Here is a 19,935-nt window from a genome sequence, read left to right as displayed (position 1 = left end):
TTTTTTTCTTAATATACACAACCATCTTTTTACAAGAAACTTAGAACATTTTTGGAACGAAATATGGGTTATCGATATTACCTTATATAAATTTTTCATTTTAAACATGTTTTAAATTTCATGTTATGAAAAGAAGTCTACACATTAAAACAGAAAGGCAAAATGTAAGCCCACCCGCCCACCCTGTCCCAAATGTGATGATTTTTTTATTCGCCGTGAACCAAGGGGGCGGAGCTTAACTGCAAAATACTTATTTTATTACAACAAATTAAAAACATGTTTTTGCGTATCATGTTGTTCAAAGAATACTATGTATATCAAGAAAAAAAGGAAAATATTTACCCCGCCCACCCACCCCATCTCAATTGTAATGATTTTTTTATTCGCTGTGAACCAAGGGGGCGGAGCTTAACTGCAAAATACTCATTCCTTTACAAGAAATTAAGAACATGTTCTTCAGTTTTGTGTTGTTCAAGGAATACTGTGTATATTAAGAAAAAAAGGCAAAATATTGTGATGATTTTTTTATTCTTAAGAAGTTAAAAAACTAACTTTAGTCACGCCCACCCTTTTTTCTCCACTCCACTAACTTATTTTATTTAGCGTAAAATGGAAATTGAAAAACAACATTATTTATTCTCAAAATTTTCTGGGAAAATGGAGTGAGCTGTTCGTGATTTCCCAATTTTTCGATTCTTCAATTTTCCGATTTTAAATTTTTTTAATTTTTTAATTTTTGACGTTTCTAAATTTTCGATTTTTGGATTTCTCGGTTTCTCAATTTCTCGGTTAATCGATTTTTTGGGTTTTTCGACTTTTCGAGTTCTCAATTTTTTGATTTTTCAGGTTTGCAGTTTTTCGGTTTCTCAATTTTTCGATTTTTCAGTTTTTCAACTGTCAATTTTTCTATTTATCGATTTTTTTATATTTTTAATTTTTCAATTTTTCAATTTTGTGATTTCTCAGTTTTTGGATTCAATTTTTAGATTTTTAAAATACATATGTATTTCGATTTTTAATTTTTAAATTTTTCAATCTTTGGATTTTCTGATATTTCGAATGTTCGACCTTTCGGTTTTTCGTTTCTCAATTTTGTTCATTTTTCGATTTCTCAATTTTCCGATTACTTAAGAACATATTGGGAAATCGAAAAATTGAAAAACTAAAACATCGAAAAACGACACATCAAAAAAGAAATCGAGAATTCAAGAAGCCGAGAAATCAAAAAATCGAAAAATTTAGAAATCGAAATAGCAAAAAATTGAAAAATTAAAAACTGAAATATCGAAAAATCGAAAAATTGGTCAGTGGAAAATCCGAAAAGCTGAAAAATTTAAAATTTGAAGAATTTAAAAATTGAAAAATCAAAAAACAGAGAAAAGTCAAAAAGCCCAAAAATTGATTAATCCTGAAATCGAAAAATCGAAAATTAGAAACGTCAAAAATTGGGAACCACAAAATTTTAGAAAATTGGAGAATCCAAGAGCCGAAGTCGATAAATCGAAACATCGAGGAAACAAAAAGTCGAGAAGTCGAAAAATTGAAAAATTGGGAAATCGAAATAGCCTAAAATCGAAAATTTATATTCTGAAAAATTGAATAATTAAAAATTGTAAAAACATCGATAAATAGAAAAATTGACAATCGAAAACTGAAAAGTTTAAAAATTTAATAACCAAAAATTTAAAAACTGTAAACCTGAAAATTAAAAAAATTGAGAATTCGAAGAAAAATCCAAAAAACAGATTAATCCAGAAATTGGGAAATCGAAAAATCGAAAATTTACAAACGTCAGAAATTCAAAAATCCAAAAAATTTAAAATCTAAAAATTGGAGAATCGAATAATTGAAATATCCCGCAATTGAAAGATCGAAGAATGAAAAACTGAAAAATCCGAAAATCTGAAAATTAAAAATCGAAATATGTATTAAAAAAATCGGAAAATTGAAAAATTCCAAAATAGACATGAAAAATTGGAAAATCGAAAAATTGAAAAACTAAAACATCGGAAAACGACACATCAAAAAAGAAATCGAGAATTCAAGAAGCCGAGAAATAAAAAAATCGAAAAATTGGACAGTTGAAAATCCGAAAAATCGAAAAGCTGAAAAATTTAAAAACTGAAGAATTGAGAATTTGAAAAATCAAGAAACCGAGAACTCGAAAAGTCAAAAATTGAAAAATCAAAAAATTTTAAAATTGAAAAATTGGAGAATCCAAGAGCCGAAGTCGAAAAATCGAAACATCGAGAAACGAAACAACAAAAGATCGAGAAGACAAAAAGTCGAAAAGTCGAAAAATTGGGAAATCGAAATGTCCTAAAATCGAAAATTTACATTCTGCAAAATTGAATAATTAAAAATTTAAAAAAACTATACATAGAAAAATTGACAGTTGAAAAACAGGAAAATTTAAAAATTTAATAACCAAAAATTTCAAAACTGAACCCAAAAAATAAAAAAATTGAGAACTCTAAAAATCAAAAAGCCCAAAAAATAGATTAATCCAGAAATTGAGAAATCGAGAAATCGAAAAATGGAAAATTTACGGACGTCAAAAAATTTTAAATCTAAAAATTGGAGAATCGAAAAATTGAAGTGTCCGGAAATTGAAAAATTGAAGAATGAAAAACTGAAAAATCCGAAAATCTGAAAATTAAAAATCGAAATATGTATTAAAAAAATCTAAAAACTGAAAAAGCGGAAAATTGTAGAATCGAAAAACTGAGAAATCGCGAAATTGAAGAATTCCGAAATAGAAGTGAGGAAAAATTGGGAAATCAGGAACAGCTCACTCCATTTTCCCAGAAAATTTTGGGAATAAATAGTGTTTTTTCTTGTTTTATGGGCAAGCAGTAGCCCCGCCCTCCCACTTCGTTCCCGTGACTACTCTTAATATTGTTCAGTCCTATCTTAGTAAGTTTTAGCCCCGCCCACCCACCTTTTTTTTCTTAGAGAATATTTCATTTACGAAAGTCAGTCTTATCTTAACAAGTACTAGTAGATTTGAGATTTGTAACCGGCGGAAGATTATCCACAATTTGACTCCAATTTTTGTTCCATTGAACAAATTTTAACCATTTTTTTGGAAAATTTTTGAAAAGTTTGAATTCACTTTTCTTGTTTATTGGAACAGATATCGTAAAGGCGATTTCAGATATGTAACTGGCGAAAGATTGTCTGTAATTTGACTCCAATTTTCGGTCGATTGAACAAATTTTAATCAAGTTTTTGGAAAATTTTTGAAAATTTTAAATTCACTTTTCGTGTTTTTTGGAACAGATAGCGTTACCGCGATTTCAGATTTACAACTGGCGGAAGATTATCTACAATTTGACTCCAATTTTCGGTCGATTGAATAAATTTTAAAATTTTTTTTGGAAAATTTTAAAAAATCGGAAAACTGAAAACTTATTGAAAAATCGAAAAATTGAAAAATCAACAAACTAAAAGAAAAAAATTGAAAAACCCAAAAACCGAAGAAAAGAAAAAAGCAAAATAGAAAAATTGCAAATGGAAGAACTCGAGACACGAAAAATTGAAACATTGAAAAACTAAAAATCGAGAAAGTTGAAAATCAAAAAAAAATCATTCAATTGGAAAGAAGAAAAATGAAAAACATAACATTTAAACATCGAAAAATTGAAAAATTAAATGTCGAGAAATTGAAAACTCACGTTTAAATTATGATTATTACATATTTTAAGCGAAATCTAGAAAAACTTCAAATTAAAAATTAAAGAATCGAAAGTTCAACAACCGAAAAATTGCAAATCGAAAAATTGAAAAATTTCACACTGAAAAGAGAAAAATTAAAAAGCAAAACATTGAAAAACTGGAAATTTCGAAAAACCAAAGAAAATAAAAAATTCGGAACATTCGAAAATCCAAAAATGTAAAAATAAAGAAAATTGAAAACCGAAACGAAAAATTGCAAATCGAAAATTTGAATAATTCAAGTCCAAAAAGGCTGTGTATTATTTTGTAGAGGCTGCTATAAAAAGAAAAAAAAGCTCTAATCGTATTTTTTGTGTTACATATACTATTTGCTGTAAGATATATTTTTTATTTCAGAGAAAAAAGCGTGGGTGGGCGGGGCTAAGTTTGACTGTTGTTATAGTCTTTTATAAGCAAGCACTAACTCCGCCTATCTACCCCCTCTTCATTCTAGTGATTACTCTTAATATTATTCAGTCATCAGTCTTCTCTTACTAAGTACTAACTCCACCCACCCGCGCTGTTCTCATTCTAACGATTTCTGTTTAGTATAAGTTCCATCTTTAATTCAGATCAGATAAAATGATTCACTGAAATGGAGACGCGGTGGGTGAGCGGGGTTAGAAAATTTTGACCCTTTTCCTTGTTTCTCCAATCGTTTTCCAGAATATCACAATTTTTCATAATTTCAAAAAAGTCGAATTTCGCACTGAATTTTTCGAAAATGTTGCTCCGGTTCGGTTTATAGAGGTTATATTCTATATACATACAAAATTTGCCAACAATCGGTCCAATAGTTTCGGAGATTATGTGTGTATTAAACATTGAGACAGACGACAGACAGACAGAGCGATCAGCTCGATTACTATACTCGGCAAAATATCCTCCGACTTCTGCTTTAACCCACTCCCAGCCGCACCATTTCCCTTCCACGTTTGAGTCATCGCCGTTTAATCCGCCATCGTCGCAGCCTTCTTCCTCTTCCCCAGGCCGAACTTTCCATCCGTTCGCAACAATTACGACCCGGCCAGATGTTCGGCCGTAATCTAATAGTTAACCTAAACAGAGGAGTCAAGTGCACATCTGGGATTCCTCGCAGCCAGTAGGCGTCTCGCACATCTGTTCCGGCGGCGGCGGCAGCGTTGATCGTATCGTTTCCGCCGCCTTTCGGTCCGGTCCTTCTCGGAATGGATTCTGTTGTCGGGCAGAGCGCGTCTAGCTGACGCCAAGGAGCGGCTCTCCGCCAGACCTCTTTGTCTCGGCGTTCCTTTTTTCACGCCACGAAAACCCAGATCACCGTTTCCCGGGTTTAGATTCTCACAATAATAATAATACATACTACTAGTGCGTTCAGGAAGATGGTGCGCCGCCTCATTATCATCGGTTAATTCGGCGTTTAGTACCGCCACACCCCGGTACACCTGTGCAAGCCCTCGACGGGCGCCCCCTTTTCCCTTCCGCCCCAACGACAGGTGTCTTCCACCTGCCCCCGGGCTCGCCGATTTCGTCGCGCAGATACCATTGGCAACCCGTCCGCTAATTACTCCATTAACATTCCTCTCCCGTCCCCCAAACAAACAAATAAATATCACCTCGTAAACAAACAAAGCGTCCTCCCGCCCGCCCGCCCACCACCTCCTGGCGCCAAATTCGCACTTAATCCCCTTTTAGCGGCAACGAGCCGTTAACTGCATCGTAAATCCGAGTTGCGTCAAACGCTTTTCCTGCAAACGTCACCGATTATTTTCGACAAGGTAACAATGCAGGCCCAAACGGCACCTGTGCCGAGCTATTTCGAGACCTCCTCCTCATCTGGTGACGTCAGCCTTATCCTCAAACAAATCGAAAACGAATCCGTGCGGGAGGGACGAGGAATGCACAGATGCGGTCCCGTAAATCAGCGTTTTTGATCCGGGAGATCCTCGTAGAATGGCGGCTATTTTTGGGTTCGGTTTGCGGTGGATTTATTAAAACGTTTTGTGTGTTTTGCGTTTCTATTAGCGACGTGTTAATTTGTTTTGTACGCTTTAAACCGGTCGTTTGCACCAGAAATTGGCGGCTTTACGACGGACGACGAGGTTTCGGTAAATAAACATCGTTGATGGAGGTGGGAAAAGGCGGAGGACGGAGGATTGGGCTCTGTGCGATTTTTCGCGGGTTTGGCGAGGGAAATTGCGCCCCCGGAGACGGGTGTAGCAGTGGCGACGCGTGAGGTTTAACCCGAAATCTTGGCATCATTTTACGTTTTATAAATTAAACTAGTCCGTCTTTTAAAATTTTGGATTTTTACAAAGCTCAAAAAGTCATTCAGACGAACGATAACCGTTTACATCAAAAAATCCTAACGCACGTTCTTGAATTTCGACACTAGTACAATAGCAAGAGATATTTACAACTTAAGTTGTCGCGCGCCGGTAATCCCCGGATGTTAGAAAGCAAAATAATCCAGATCCGGACAGGGACCATCGTTACTCATGAATGAAAATGACCATTATTTTACGAGTACAACTACCTGCTAAATCTTCTCAAATAAATTCCAGTGAACTGGTGTGAGCCATAAATATTTCTTAACATTGTACTATTGTCCGTCTCGTTAACGTCCATAAAACGAAAATTTCCTTGATTTGCTGATGTTCCTGTTTCATCGTTGCCTCGGAAGGCCAACTCTTGCTTACCAAGAACATTGATTAAATATGTATTTAATCAATGCCAAGAAGTATCGTATTCTCGAACAATCAATTTTTTGGTTTCTCGACTTCTTGATTTTTGGATTTTTCGATTTTTGACTTTTCAATTTTTCTATTTTAAGACTTGGATTTTTCGATTTCTAAATTTTTTACTATTTCGATCGTCAAATTTTATATTTCTCGATTTCTCAATTTTTTGATTTTTCAATATTCCAATTTTTACAATTTTTGAACTTTAGATTACTCGATTTTTCAGTTTTTTGATGTTTCGATCTATCGATCTTTGGTTTTTTCGACCTCTAGATTTTAGATTTTGCGGATTTTCAATTTCACCACGTCAAAATTTTTAATTATTCGATTTATCGTTTTTTTCTAAATTTAAATTTTTCAGTTTTTCAATTTTTAACTTTTCCACTTTTGGATTTTTGGTATTTCGATTACTCAATTTTTCGATTTTTCGGCTTCTTGATCTTTTGATGTTTCGTTTTTCGGTGTCTCAATTTTTCAATTTTTGGTGTTCCTAAATTTTCGAGTTTTCGATTTGTCAATTTCTCGATTAATCGATTTTTCGATTTTTCGATTTCTCGATTTTTGTTATTGTTCAGGTTTTTGATTTTTCAATTTTTTGTATTTTTAAAATAAATTCTATTTATTGCTTTTCCATTTTAGGCCATTTTGATTTCCCAATTTTTCAATTTTTCGACTACTCAACTTTTTGATTTCTCATACATATTTCCATTTTTCGACTTCCACTTTTCGATTTTCCAGTTTTTCGGTCTTCCGATTTCTCGATTTATAGTTTTTTTTATTTCTTAATTTTCAATTTTTCAAGTTTGGGAGATTCGGATTTCTAAAATTTTCAATTTGTTTACTTCTCGACTTTTCGATTTCTCGACTTCTTGATCTTTTGGTTTTTCGATTCTTCAATTTTTCGATTTTTCAGATTTTTGGTTTCTGGATTTTTCAACCTTCGATTTCTCAGTTTCTCGAAATTTCAGTTTTTTATTCTTGAATTTATCGATTTTCAATTTTCCGATTACTCAACTTTGTTCAGTTTTCGATTTTAGAATTTTTTGATGTTTCTAAATTTCCGAATTTTCTATTTCTCGGTTTCTCATTTTCTGAATCAATCGATTTTTTAGTTTTTTGACTTTTCGATTTCACGATTTTTTTATTTTTCAGGTTTTGTATTCTTCAATTTTGCGATTTTTCGGTTATTGAATTTATGAATTTCTCAGTTTTTCGATTTTTCAATTTTTCAAATTGTGCAATTTTTCAATTTATTGATTTTTTTTTAAATTTTAAATTTATCAATTTTTAATTTTTCAATTTTGGGCTATCTCGATTTATAAATTTTTCGATTTTTTAAATTTGCGACTTTTCAGATTTTCGGTTTCTCGATTTTTCAACTTATGATTTCTCAATTTTTCGATATTCATTTTCAAGATTTATCAGTTTTTTATTCTTCAATTTTTCCATTTCTCGATTTTCAATTTTCGATATCCCAGTTGATTTCCATTTTAAATTTTTTTGATTTTTCAATTTTTGATATTTCTAAATTTTCGATTTTTCGATTTCTGTGTTTCTCGATTTCTGGATTAATAGATTTTTTGATTTCTGGATTTTCGATTTCTTCTTGATTTTTCAGGTTTTCTGTTCTTCGATTTTTCGGTTTTTCTATTTTCCCATTTTTAAAACTTGTGATTTTTCGGATATTACATTTTTAAATTTTTCAGTGTTTTTTAATCTGTAAGTATTTTTTTAATTTTAAAGTATTCAAATTTTCAGTTTTTAATTTTTCGATTTTTCAAATTTGACCAGTCGATTTTCCCATTTTTCGAAAACTCAATTTTGTCATTTTTCAATTTCTATGTTTTTGGATGTTTCAGTTTTAGGATATTTCAATTTTCGATTCCCCAATTTTCGATGTTTCAATTTTTGACGTTCCTAACGATTTTTCGAGTTCTTGGTTTTTCAATTTGTGGATTCATCGATTTTTTGGTTTTTCAACTTTTGCATTTCTCGATTTTTTGATTTTTGAGGTTTTCAGTTCTTCAATTTTTTCGAATTTTAAAACTTGGAATTTTTCAATTTTTTGGTTATTAAATTTTCAAATTTTTTCAGTTTTTCGATTTTTCATTTTTTCAACTGTTCAATTTTTCTATTTATTGATTTTTTTTTAGTATTTAATTATCCAATCATTTAGTCTTTAATTTTTCCGACTTCCCAATTTTTCGATTTTTTGACATCTCGACTTTTTGGTTTTTTGGTTGTTTTGTTTCTCGATGCTTCAATTTTTGTTTCAGTTTTAGGATATTTCAATTTTTCGATTCTCCAATATGTCGCCTTAAATTTTTTTGATTTTTCAATTTTTGACGTTTCTAAATTTTTTACGATTTTTCGATTTCTCTGTTTCTCAATTTCTGGATTAATCGACTTTTTGGTTTTTCGACCTTTCGATTTCCCGATTTTTTATTATTCAGTTTTTCGATTTTTAAAAATTGTGACTTCGTTCGGATAATAAATTTTTTAATTTTCAGTTTTTCGATTCATCAGTTTTTTAATTTTTGAAGTTTCTAATTTTTCAATTTTGGGCAATTTTAATTTCTTTATTTTTCGATTTTTGCTTTCTCGGCTTTTTGAATTCTCGATTTTTCGATCTTCTGAAGTGTTGTGTCTCGATGTTTTAGTTTTTCAATTTGTCAATTTCCTAATTTTTCGTCATTTCTATTTTGGAATTTTTCGATCTCACGATTTCTCAGTTTTCCATTCTTCAATTTTCCGGTTTTTCAATTTTTTTCGGTTATTTCTTATTTTTCAGTTTTTCGATTTTCCAAATTTTCGTCATTTCTATTTTGGAATTCTTCAATTTCGCGATTTCGCAATTTTTCGATTCTTCAATTTTCTGATTTTCCAACTTTCGGAATTTTTTATTTTTTATTACATATTTCGATTATTTTTTAGAATTTTTAACCTTTCGATTTTTTGATGCGTCGAATTTTCAATCTTTCGACTTTTTTGATTATTCAATTTTGTTCATTTTTCGATTTCTCAGTTTTCCGATGTTTCAATTTTGGAATATTTCAATTTTTCGTTTTCAAAAATTTTGATGTTTCTAAATTTTCTATTTTTCGATTTCTCGGTTTCTCAATTTTTGGATTCACCGATTTTTTGGTTGTTCGACTTTTCGATTTCAAGATTTTTTTGGATTTGCCGGTTTTCAGTTTTTCAATTTTTCGGTTTTTCAATTTTTTGATTTTTAAGATTTGTGATTTTTCGATTGTTCAATATTTCAGTTTTTAAATTCTCAATTTTGGGCTATTTCGATTTCTAAATTTTTTGATTTCTCAGCTTTTCGAATTGTCGATTTCTCGATCTTTTGATCTGTTGTCTCTCGATATTTTAGCTTCTCAATTTTTCAATTTTCGATTTCCCAAATTTTCGTCATTTTTTCAGAATTTCGATTTTTTGATGTTTCGAATTTTCGATGTCTCGATTTTTCGATTACTAAATTTTGTTCATTTTTCGATTTCTCAGTTTTCCCATGTTTCAGTTTTAAGATATTTCAATTTTTCGATTTTTTGAAGTTTTTCGATTTCCCGATTTTTGTTTTCAGGTATTCAGTACTTCAATTTTTCAATCTTTCGATTTTTTGATGTTTGGAATTTTCGAATTTTCGGTTACTCAATTTTATTCAATTTTCGATTTCTCAGTTTTCCGATGTTTCAATTTTAGCGTATGTATTTCAATTTTCCGATGTAAAAATTTTGATTTTTCAATTTTTGACGTTTATAAATTTTCGATTTTTCGATTACTCGGTTTCTCAATTTCTGGATGAATCGATTTTTTCGTTCTTCGACTTTTCGAGTTCCAGATGTTTTGGATTTTTCAGGTTTACACGTCTTCAATTTTTCGATTGTTAAAATTTGTGATTTTCCGATTTATCAGTTATTAAATTTTTAAATTTTTTGATTTTTCAGTTTTGGGCAATTTCGATGTCTAAATTTATCTACAGGGTGTTATTGAAACGTACGTACAACAAAATGGACAGCTCTTCGCGAAGTCTAAGAAGTCGGAAAAACTTATTTTGTGTTATCAAAATTGTAAGGGGAAAATTAACCCTTTTCCAACCTTTTTAGACGCTACTGAAGGATGATAAATAGGTAAAATTAATCTATTTTAGTAAATCCTAGCAACTGTAATAATCAAACATTTGTCAAGATTAAATGTTGCTATAGAAACGAAAGATGATCTTTTTGTCAGAGGCGTACAACGAATTTGGACATAAATTTTAATAAATTTTATCTCTAAAAGGAGAACACTTTTACCTGAACTTTTTTAACTTTTAGCACCCATACTTCGAGACCAATTGCCGATTTTATTTTGTATGTATGTACCTTTCAATAACAGGCTGTATTTTTTGATTTCTCGGCTTTTCGAATTCTCGATTTCTCCATCTTGTGACGTATCGTTTCTCGATGTTTAGTTTTTGAATTTTTCAAGCTTGCAATTGCTCAATTTTGTGTCATTTTTATTTTGGAATTTTTGTATTTCGGGATTTCTCACTTTTCCGATTTTTTAGGTAATTATGTAATTAAAAATATATATATTATGATATAATTTTCATTTAATTTAAGTCTATTGTTCTTAACATTTTCATTGCAATTTTTTAAAAGTTCTTTAGAACCTTGTTGCTAAATAATTTCTCTGGACCAGTACGCATGCGCAAATCTTTACCTAAGGCCCTCCTTACTCGACCGCACTGGCTCCTTCCTACATTGAGAAATCAGTTTCTACTTCATTGTCTTGGCGTTATGAACAACACAAATTTCAATCGTACTGATTTTATTTACAGTAATCCAGTTCATTTGTGTAGTCACTATGAGTGACTATCATCTGCCGAGCCGCCCCTGCTCTCCCACTCTGCGTGTGTTTTCTGAGACAATCCGGCGGTATTATTTTAGCGGCCAGCTGTGCCCCATAAAACACAGCCGGGCTCGAATTCGGTGATTGATACCGACGCATTCACCCACTCGTCGTCGCCTAAAATTACCCGCTTTTTACACCTGTTTTTGCACCTGTCGCCGCCCCTGGTGGGTCGGGGGCGCTCGGCGCCCATGGGACGTCCCATCGGCGTGTAGGTGTGAGATGCGGCGACCGCGCGCCACTGGCTGGATCAGTGACCGTGGCCAGCTGGCGCCAGAGTCGCGCCATAAATAATACCGCACAAGTAGTGCTACAACGGAGGAATGCCACCGACCAGATGGTCGCCTGTCGGCTGCCGGCGGCGCCGTTTGCACCACGAGAGCGCGCGGATTTGGCCGCCGCCACATAACGTCACCGCTCCATCTGTTCGGTAATCGGACTGGCGTTCCAAAAAGCCATGAAAAATCTCGGCATTGCTTAATCCAGAAGATAATAAGCCCGTACGGGCGGTCTTGGCGGCGACAGTCATTAACAGCCGTTATCTCGATGTCACTCATAAAAGAGCAAGATAAAGGCGAAAGCAATCGCATTGTCTGTTCATGTTTCTGACGAAAATAGAACCGGCTTAAGGACGATTTGTAAATTTATCGGGCGACGCTTCCATTGAATTAATTTCGTTTTGTTTTTCGAGGTTTGCCGTTCTGGAGCCAGAAAATTGCGTAGTCTGGCGTGATTTGTAGGAAATGAAATCGTGCACATTTCCCACGTCGCGTTGGCTCGTTATCTACGATTATGTAATTAACAATCGCTGCAAGTACACGGTTTTGAAGGTCGCCTGCAAAGACACTTTCTAATGCGAGGCCCAGGTGGCGCCTATTTATGTGAAAACTAAGACCTAGTGCTGGAATATTCCACCCTCCACGTGATAACTTCAAAAATGAAAGCCCGCCCACCCACCCTATCTCAATTGTGATGATCTTTTTTTATTCGCCGTGAACAAAGAAGGCGGAGCTTAACTGCAAAATACTTATTTCTTTACAAAACATTAAAAACATGTTTTTGAGTATCGTATTGTTCAAAGAATACTATGTTAATTAAGAAATAAAGGCAAAATATTTACCCCGCCCACCCACCCCATCTCAATTGTGGTGATTTTTTTGTTCTTAGAAACGTAAAACATGTTTAAAATGGTAAATTTTTGTAACGAAATATGGATTTTACAATTAAGCTCCGCCCCTCGGCTTACGACGAAAAAAAAATCATCAGAATCGAGATAGGGTGGGTGGGCGGGGCTTATATTTTGGCTTTTTTTTCTTCATATACATAGCTCATCTCTTCACAACAAGAAACTTAGAACATGGTTAAAATGGTACATGGTACATGGATTTTGCAATTATGTGGCGGAGCCTAAACGCAAACTCGATATTTCCTTATATGGACAAATTTTCCACTTTTAAATACCTTTTAAGTTTCATGTTATGAAAAGAAGTCTGCACATATTAATAAAAAAAAGGCAAAATGAAGGCCCACCCACCCACCCTATCGCGATTCTGATGAACTTTTTTATTCGCCATGAACAAAGAGGGCGGAGCTTAACTCCACAATACTTATTTCTTTACAAGAAATTAAAAACATGAGTATCGTGTTGTTCAAAGAATTCTATGTACATTATGCACATATTCAAACGAAAAGACAAAATGTAAGCCCGCCCACCCACCCTGTCTCAATTGTGATGATCTTTTTTTATTCGGCGTGAACCAAAGGGGCGGAACTTAACTGCAAAATACTTATTTCTTTACAAGAAATTAAAAATATGTTGTTGAGTGTTGTGTTGTTCAAAGAATTTATTCTACGTATATTGAGAAAAAAAAGGCTAATTTTTCGATTTTTTGATTCTCGGCTTTTCGAATTCTCGATTTGTCGGTCTTTTGATGTGTCGTTTCTCGATGTTTTGGTTCTTCAATTTGTTAATTTTTCGATTTCCCAATTTTTGGTCATTTCTTTTTCGGAATTTTTCGATTTTGCGACTTCTCAGTTTTTCGATTCTTTAATTTTCCAATTTTTCAGTTTTTAGATTTTTTTTATACATATTTCGATTTTTAATTTTTAGATTTTCGGATTTTTCAGCTTTTTGTTCTTCAATTTTTCAATTCCGAAGATTTTAAATTTTTTTGATTTTCCAATTTTTGACGTTTCCTTACACAAATTTTCCATTTGAAACAAGTTTTATGTTGTGAAAAGAAGTCTATACATATTAAAACAAAAAGACAAAATGTAAGCCCGCCCACCCGCCCTATCGCAATTGTGATGATTTTTTTTTATTCGCTGTTAACCAAGGAGGCGGAGCTTAACTGCAAAATACTTATTTCTTTACAAGAAATGAAGAACATGTTCTTCAGTATCGTGTTGTTCAAAGAATACTGTGTATATTAAGAAGAAAAGGCAAGATATTGTGATTATTTTTATTCTTAAGCACTTAAAAAAACAACTTTAGCCACGCCCACCTTTTTTCTCCATTTCACTAACTTATTTTATTTAGCGTAAAATGGAAATTGAAAAACAGCACTATTTATTCCCAAAATTTTCTGGAAAAATTAAGTGAACTGTTCCTGATTTCCCAATTTTTCGTCACTTCTATTTCGGAATTTTTCACTTTCGCGACTTCCTAGTTTTTTGATTCTTCAGTTTTCCGATTTTTCAGTTTTTAGATTTTTTTAATACATATTTTAGATTTTCGTCAATTTTTGACGTTTCTGAATTTTCGATTTTTCGATTTCTCGTTTTCTCAATTTCTGGATTAATCGATTTTTTGGGTTTTTCGACTTTTCGAGTTCTCGATTTTTTGATTTTTCAAGTTTTCAGTGCTTCAATCTTTCGGTTTTTAAATTTCGCGATTGTTAAAATTTGTGATTTTTCCATTTTTCAGTTATTAAACTTAAAATTTTTCGGTTTTTCGATTTTTCAGGGTTTCAACTGCCCAATTTTTCGATTTTTCAATATTTCAGTTTTCCAGTTTTTCAATTTTTGGATTTCCCAAATTTTCGTCGTTTTCCAATTTCGCGATTTTTCAGTTTTTGGTATCAATTTCGCCATTTTTCAGTTTTTGGTATCAATTTTCCGATTTTTCAGTTTTTAGATTTTTTTAATACATATTTCGACTTTTAATTTTTAGATTTCGGGATATTCAGTTTTTGGCGTTTCTGTATTTTCGATTTCTCGGTTTCTCAATTTCTGGAATAATCGACTTTTTGGGTTTTTCGACATTTCGAGCTCTAGATTTTTTGATTTTCCGGTTTTTGAATTTTTCCATTGTTAAAATTTGTGATTTTTCCATTTTTCAGTTATTAAACTTTAAAATTTTTTTCCGTTTTTCGATTTTTCAGTTTTTCAACTGTCCAATTTTTCAATATTTCACTTTTCAATTTTTCAATTATGAGCAATTTCGATTTCTAAATTTTTCGATTTTTTGATTTCGCGGTTTTTTGAATTCTCGACTTCTTGATTTTTAGTGTCGTTTCTCGATGTTTTAGTTTTTTAATTTTTCAATTTTTCGATTTCCCAATTTTTCGTCATTTTTCAATTTCGCGATTTTTCAGTTTTTGGATTAAATTTTCCGATTTTTCAATTTTTGACATTTCTAAATCTCGAATTTTCGATTTCTCGATTTCGCAATTTCTGGATTAATAGATTTTTTCGGTTTTTCGATTTTTCGAGTTCTCGATTTTTTGATTTTTCAAGTTTTCAGTTCTTCAATTTTTCGGTTTTTCAATTTTTCGATTGTTAAAATTTGTAATTGTTCCATTTTTCAGTTATTAAACTTTAAAATTTTTCGGTTTTTCGATTTTTCAGGTTTTCAACTGTCCAATTTTTCCTTTTTTCATTATTTCAGTTTTTAATTTTTCAATTATGGGCTATTTCGATTTCTAAATTTTTCGATTTTTTGATTTCTCGACTTTTTGAATTCTCGATTTCTTGAGCGTGTGTCGTTTCTTGATGTTTTAGTTTTTCAATTTTTCGATTTCCCAAATTTTTGTCGTTTTCCAATTTCGCGATTTTTCCGTTTTTGGTTTCAATTTTCCGATTTTTCAGTTTTTAGATTTTTTTAATACATGTTTCAATTTTTGATTTTTAGATTTTGGGATTTTTCAGGTTTTTTATTCTTGAATTTTTCAATTTCGGGATCTTTCAATTTGTCAATTCTCCAATTTTTCGATTTTAAAAGTTTTTGATTTTTCAGTTTTTGACGTTTCTGAATTTTTGATTTCTCGGCTTCTCAATTTCTGGAATAATCGACTTTTTGGATTTTTCGACTTTTCGAGCTTTCGATTTTTTTATTTTCCGGTTTTTCAATTTTTCGATTGCTAAAATTTGTGATTTTTCCATTTTTCAGTTATTAAAGTTTTAAATTTTTCGGTTTTTCGATTTTTCAGTTTCTCAAGTGTCCAATTTTTCAATATTTCAGTTTTTAATTTTTCAATTATGGGCAGTTTCGATTTCTAAATTTTTCGATTTTTTGACTTTTCGGCTTTTTGAATTCTCGATTTCTTGAGTTTTAGTGTGTCGTTTCTCGATGTTTTAGTTTTCCAATTTTTCAATTTTTGGATTTCCCAATTTTTTGTCATTTTTCATTTTCCCGATTTTTCAGTTTTTGGATAAAATTTTTCGATTTTTCAATTTTTTGATTCTTCAATTTTTCAATTTTGGGATATTTCAATTCGTCGATTCTCCAATGTTTTGATTTTAAATTTTTTTTATTTATGATTTTTTGACGTTTCTAAATTTTCGATCTTTTGGGTTTTTCGACTTTTCGAGTTCTCGATTTTTTTATTTTTCTAGTTTTCGATTGTTAAAAGTTGTGATTTTTCCAATTTTCAGTTTTTAAGCTTAAATTTTTCAGTTTTTCGATTTTTCAGTTTTTCAACTGTCCAATTTTTCGATTTTTTCAATGTTTCAGTTTTTAATTTTTCAATTTTGAGCTATTTCGATTTCTAAATTATTATTAATCGATTTTTTGGGTTTTTCGACTTTTCGAGTTCTCGATTTTTTGATTTTCGATTGTTAAAATTTGTGATTTTTCTATTTTTTAGTCATGAAGCTTTAAAATTTTTCAGTTTTTCAATGTCCAATTTTTAGATTTTTCAATATTTCAGTTCTTAATTTTTCAATTTTGGGGTATTTCGGTTTCTAAATTTTTCGATTTTTTTTTATTCTTCGGCTTTTTGAATTCTCGCTTTCTGAATCTTTTGATGTGTCGTTTCTCGATGTTCTAAATTTTTCAGTTTCCCAATTTTTCGTCATTTCTATTTTGGAATTTTTCAATTTCGCGATTTCGCAATTTTCCGATTTTTCAACTTTCAGATTTTTAAATTACATATTTCCATGTTTAATTTTTAGATTTTTCAATCTTTCGATTTTCTGATATTTCGAATTTTCGATCTATCAATTTTTCGATTACTCAATTTTGTTCATTTTTCGATTTATCAGTTTTCCGTTGTGCAGTTTTAGAATATTTAAATTTTTCTATTTTAAAGTTTTTTGATTTTGCAATTTTTGACGTTGCTAAATTTTCGATTTTTCGTTTTCTCAGTTTCTGGATTAATTGATTTTTTTTCAGACTTTTCGAGTTCTCGATTTTTTGATTTTTGAAGTTTTCAGTTCTTCAATCTTCCGGTTTTTAAATTGTGCGATTGTTAAAATTTGTGATTTTTCCATTTTTCAGTTATTAAACTTTCAAATTTTTCGGTTTTTTAATATTTCAGTTTTCGAATTTTTCAATTTTTTGATTTCCCAATTTTTCGTCGTTTTCCAATTTCGCGATTTTTCAGTTTTTGGTTTCAATTTCCCGATTTTTCAGTTTTTAAATTTTTTAAATTCATATTTCGATTTTTAATTTTTAGATTTTGGGATTTTTCGGTTTTTTATTTTTGAATTTTTCAATTTCGGGATATTTCAATTTGTTGATTCTCCAATTTTTCGATTTTAAAAGTTTTTGATTTTTCAGTTTTTGACGTTTTTGAATTTCCTATTTCTCGGTGTCTCAATTTCTGGAATAATCGATTTTTTGGGTTTTTCGACATTTCGAGCTCTCGATTTTTTTATTTTCCGGTTTTTCAATTCTCCGATTGTTAAAATTTGTGATTTTTCCATTTTCAATTATTAAACTTTTAAATATTTCAGCTTTTCGATTTTTCAGTTTGTAATTTTTCAATTATGGGCAATTTTGTTTTCTAAATTTTTCGATTTTTTGATTTCTCGGCTTTTTGAATTCTCGATTTCTTGATCTTTGATGTGTCGTTTCTCGATGTTTTAGTTTTTCAATTTTTCAATTTTTGGATTTCCCAATTTTTCGTCTGTTCAGAAATTTTTCAGTTTTTGGATTAAATTTTCCGATTTTTCAATTTTTAGAATTTTTTAAATCATATTTCGATTTTTAATTTTTAGATTTTAGATTTTGGGATTTTTTAGTTTTTTATTCTTCAATTATTCAAATTCGGAATATTTTAATTTGTCGATTCTCCAATTTTTGACGTTTCTAAATTTTCGATTTTTTAATTTCGCGGTTTCGCAATATCTGGATTAATCGATTTTTTCGGTTTTTCTACTTTTCGAGTTCTCGATTTTTTGATTTTTCAAGTTTTCAGTTCTTCAATTTTTCAGTTTTTAAATTTTTCGATTGTTAAAATTTGTGATTTTTCTATTTTTCATTTTTTTAACTGTCCAATTTTCCGATTTTTCAACCATTCAATTTTAATTTTTCAAATTTGGGCTATTTCGATTTATAAATTTTTCGATTTTTTGATTTCTCGGCTTTTCGAATTCTCGATTTCTCAATCTGTGTTGTTTCTTGATGTTTTAGTTTTTTTTATCAGTTTTCGATGTCCCAGTTTTTCGCCATTTCTATTTCGGAATTTTTCAATTTAGCGGTTTCTCAGTTTTTTGATTTTTCAGTTTTTTTATTCTTCAATTTTTCAATTTCGGGATATTTCAATTTGTCGATTCTCCAAATTTTAGATTTTTCGCTTCGCCCCTCGTTCTGACAACAAATGAAAAATTCATCACGACTGAGATCGAGAAGGATGGGTGATGCTTCTCTTTTGGTTTTGTTTTTTAATTATCACATTTAGGGTTGGTTTATATTGTTGTTAATTTCTCCTAAAGAAATAAGGATTTTGCAGCTAAGCTCCGCCTTCCTGGCTTACGACGAATAAAAGAAAATCATCACAATTGAGATAGGGCGGATGGGCGGGGCTACATTTTGCGTTCTTTTCTTAATATGTGTAGGCTTATTTCGACAACAAGAAACTTAAAATATGTCTATATGCGGACTTATCAGGACTTACAACCACGATAGAACTCCCAGAGCTTCCTCTGTGCCGGCAGCATAACCAACCGATTTTAAACCGCCCATATTTTCGGCACTGATGAATGAAGTGTGTTTTAAATCTTTCACTTCGACCACGACGGATACCAAACCCTGCCGAACAAACACAACCCGCTCTCTAATAAATAACAAAGCTCGTCAGTTTCGCGCCGACCTGCAGACATCAAAAATTCAGGACCGCCTTCGCCAATTTGTAGATTTTACTGGCGTGACAATCGAAACCGCCATAAAACGGCCCACTTGAAACCTTTCCACTTATTTCTATTCAGAGTCCGGGCCGGTGAAGGGGCCTGCCTGCTCCGAAGCCGAGGATTGTTATGGAAAATAGGTGGATCCTTTTACGACGGTTGCGGTGCAAACGTCATAAAAATCCCGAGTTGGTCAATTACCTCTTCGTTATTTATTGAAATACTGTGCCCGGCTGGAGAGTAGTAGGTTGTAATTTACAAGTATTTTTGGGCAGGAAGTGGCGTTTAAAAAGGGCGCGAGGCAAGTGCATCTGGCTTCCGGTCTGTGTGGGGCGGAATTGGGTCGAATGTGTTTTTTAAGTTTCCGAGTCGATTTTTACTGGGAGGGCTGGTGAAAAAACTCTCAAATGCCACTGAAATACGAAAAAATAAAGCAACGAAGAAAAACATGTCAAAAAAAAAAGACAACTAAAAACGACACAAAAACAAAAAACTTCTCAAAAGCCATTAAAATGCAACAGAAAAAGACACCAAATCAGGAAAAGAGGTGATAAAAAAGACAAAAAAAGAGAAAAGGGCCAAAAAAGCAACAACAAAAGGCCGACAAAAAGGAGGTGAAAAGAAAACGAAGGGAAAAAACGACACACAAGGGGACCAAAAAGTGTCACAAAAAACCCAAAAACATCGACTTTACAATTTTGACGATTCTATGATTTTTCGATTTTTCAATTTTTGGGTTTTCCAATTTTTCGATTCATGATTTTTTTCGATTTTGAGTTCCCCAATGTTTCAATTTTTCGTTTCTTCGGTTCTTCGATTTGCAATTTTTCTTTTTTTAATTTTTAGAATAAAAAACTGGAAACATTGCAAGATTGAAAAATCAAAAATGGAAAAACAAAAAGCATAAAATGCAAACGATTAAAAATTAAGAAACCTAAAAATCGAAAAAACGAAATATGTATTGTAAAATCTGAATAAGTATTGAAAATTAAAGAAAACGGAGATATTGTACTCCCAGTTTAAAGTGGTTTTTATG

General features: G+C 31.7%; 1 protein-coding gene across 3 annotated transcripts in view; it reads right to left on the bottom strand.

The window, feature by feature from the left end:
- LOC135133015 (glyoxylate reductase/hydroxypyruvate reductase-like) overlaps nucleotides 1-19,935 on the bottom strand; it is a 69,415-nt gene that overhangs the window by 23,824 nt on the left and 25,656 nt on the right. The window lies entirely within an intron of this gene.

Source organism: Zophobas morio, unplaced genomic scaffold (genome assembly GCF_036711695.1).
Source record: "Zophobas morio isolate AGI-343-1 ecotype UQ-CSIRO unplaced genomic scaffold, CSIRO_AGI_Zmor_V1 ptg000021l, whole genome shotgun sequence".
Classification (NCBI taxonomy): domain Eukaryota; kingdom Metazoa; phylum Arthropoda; class Insecta; order Coleoptera; family Tenebrionidae; genus Zophobas; species Zophobas morio.
This window is presented reverse-complemented; position numbering and strand designations above follow the sequence as displayed.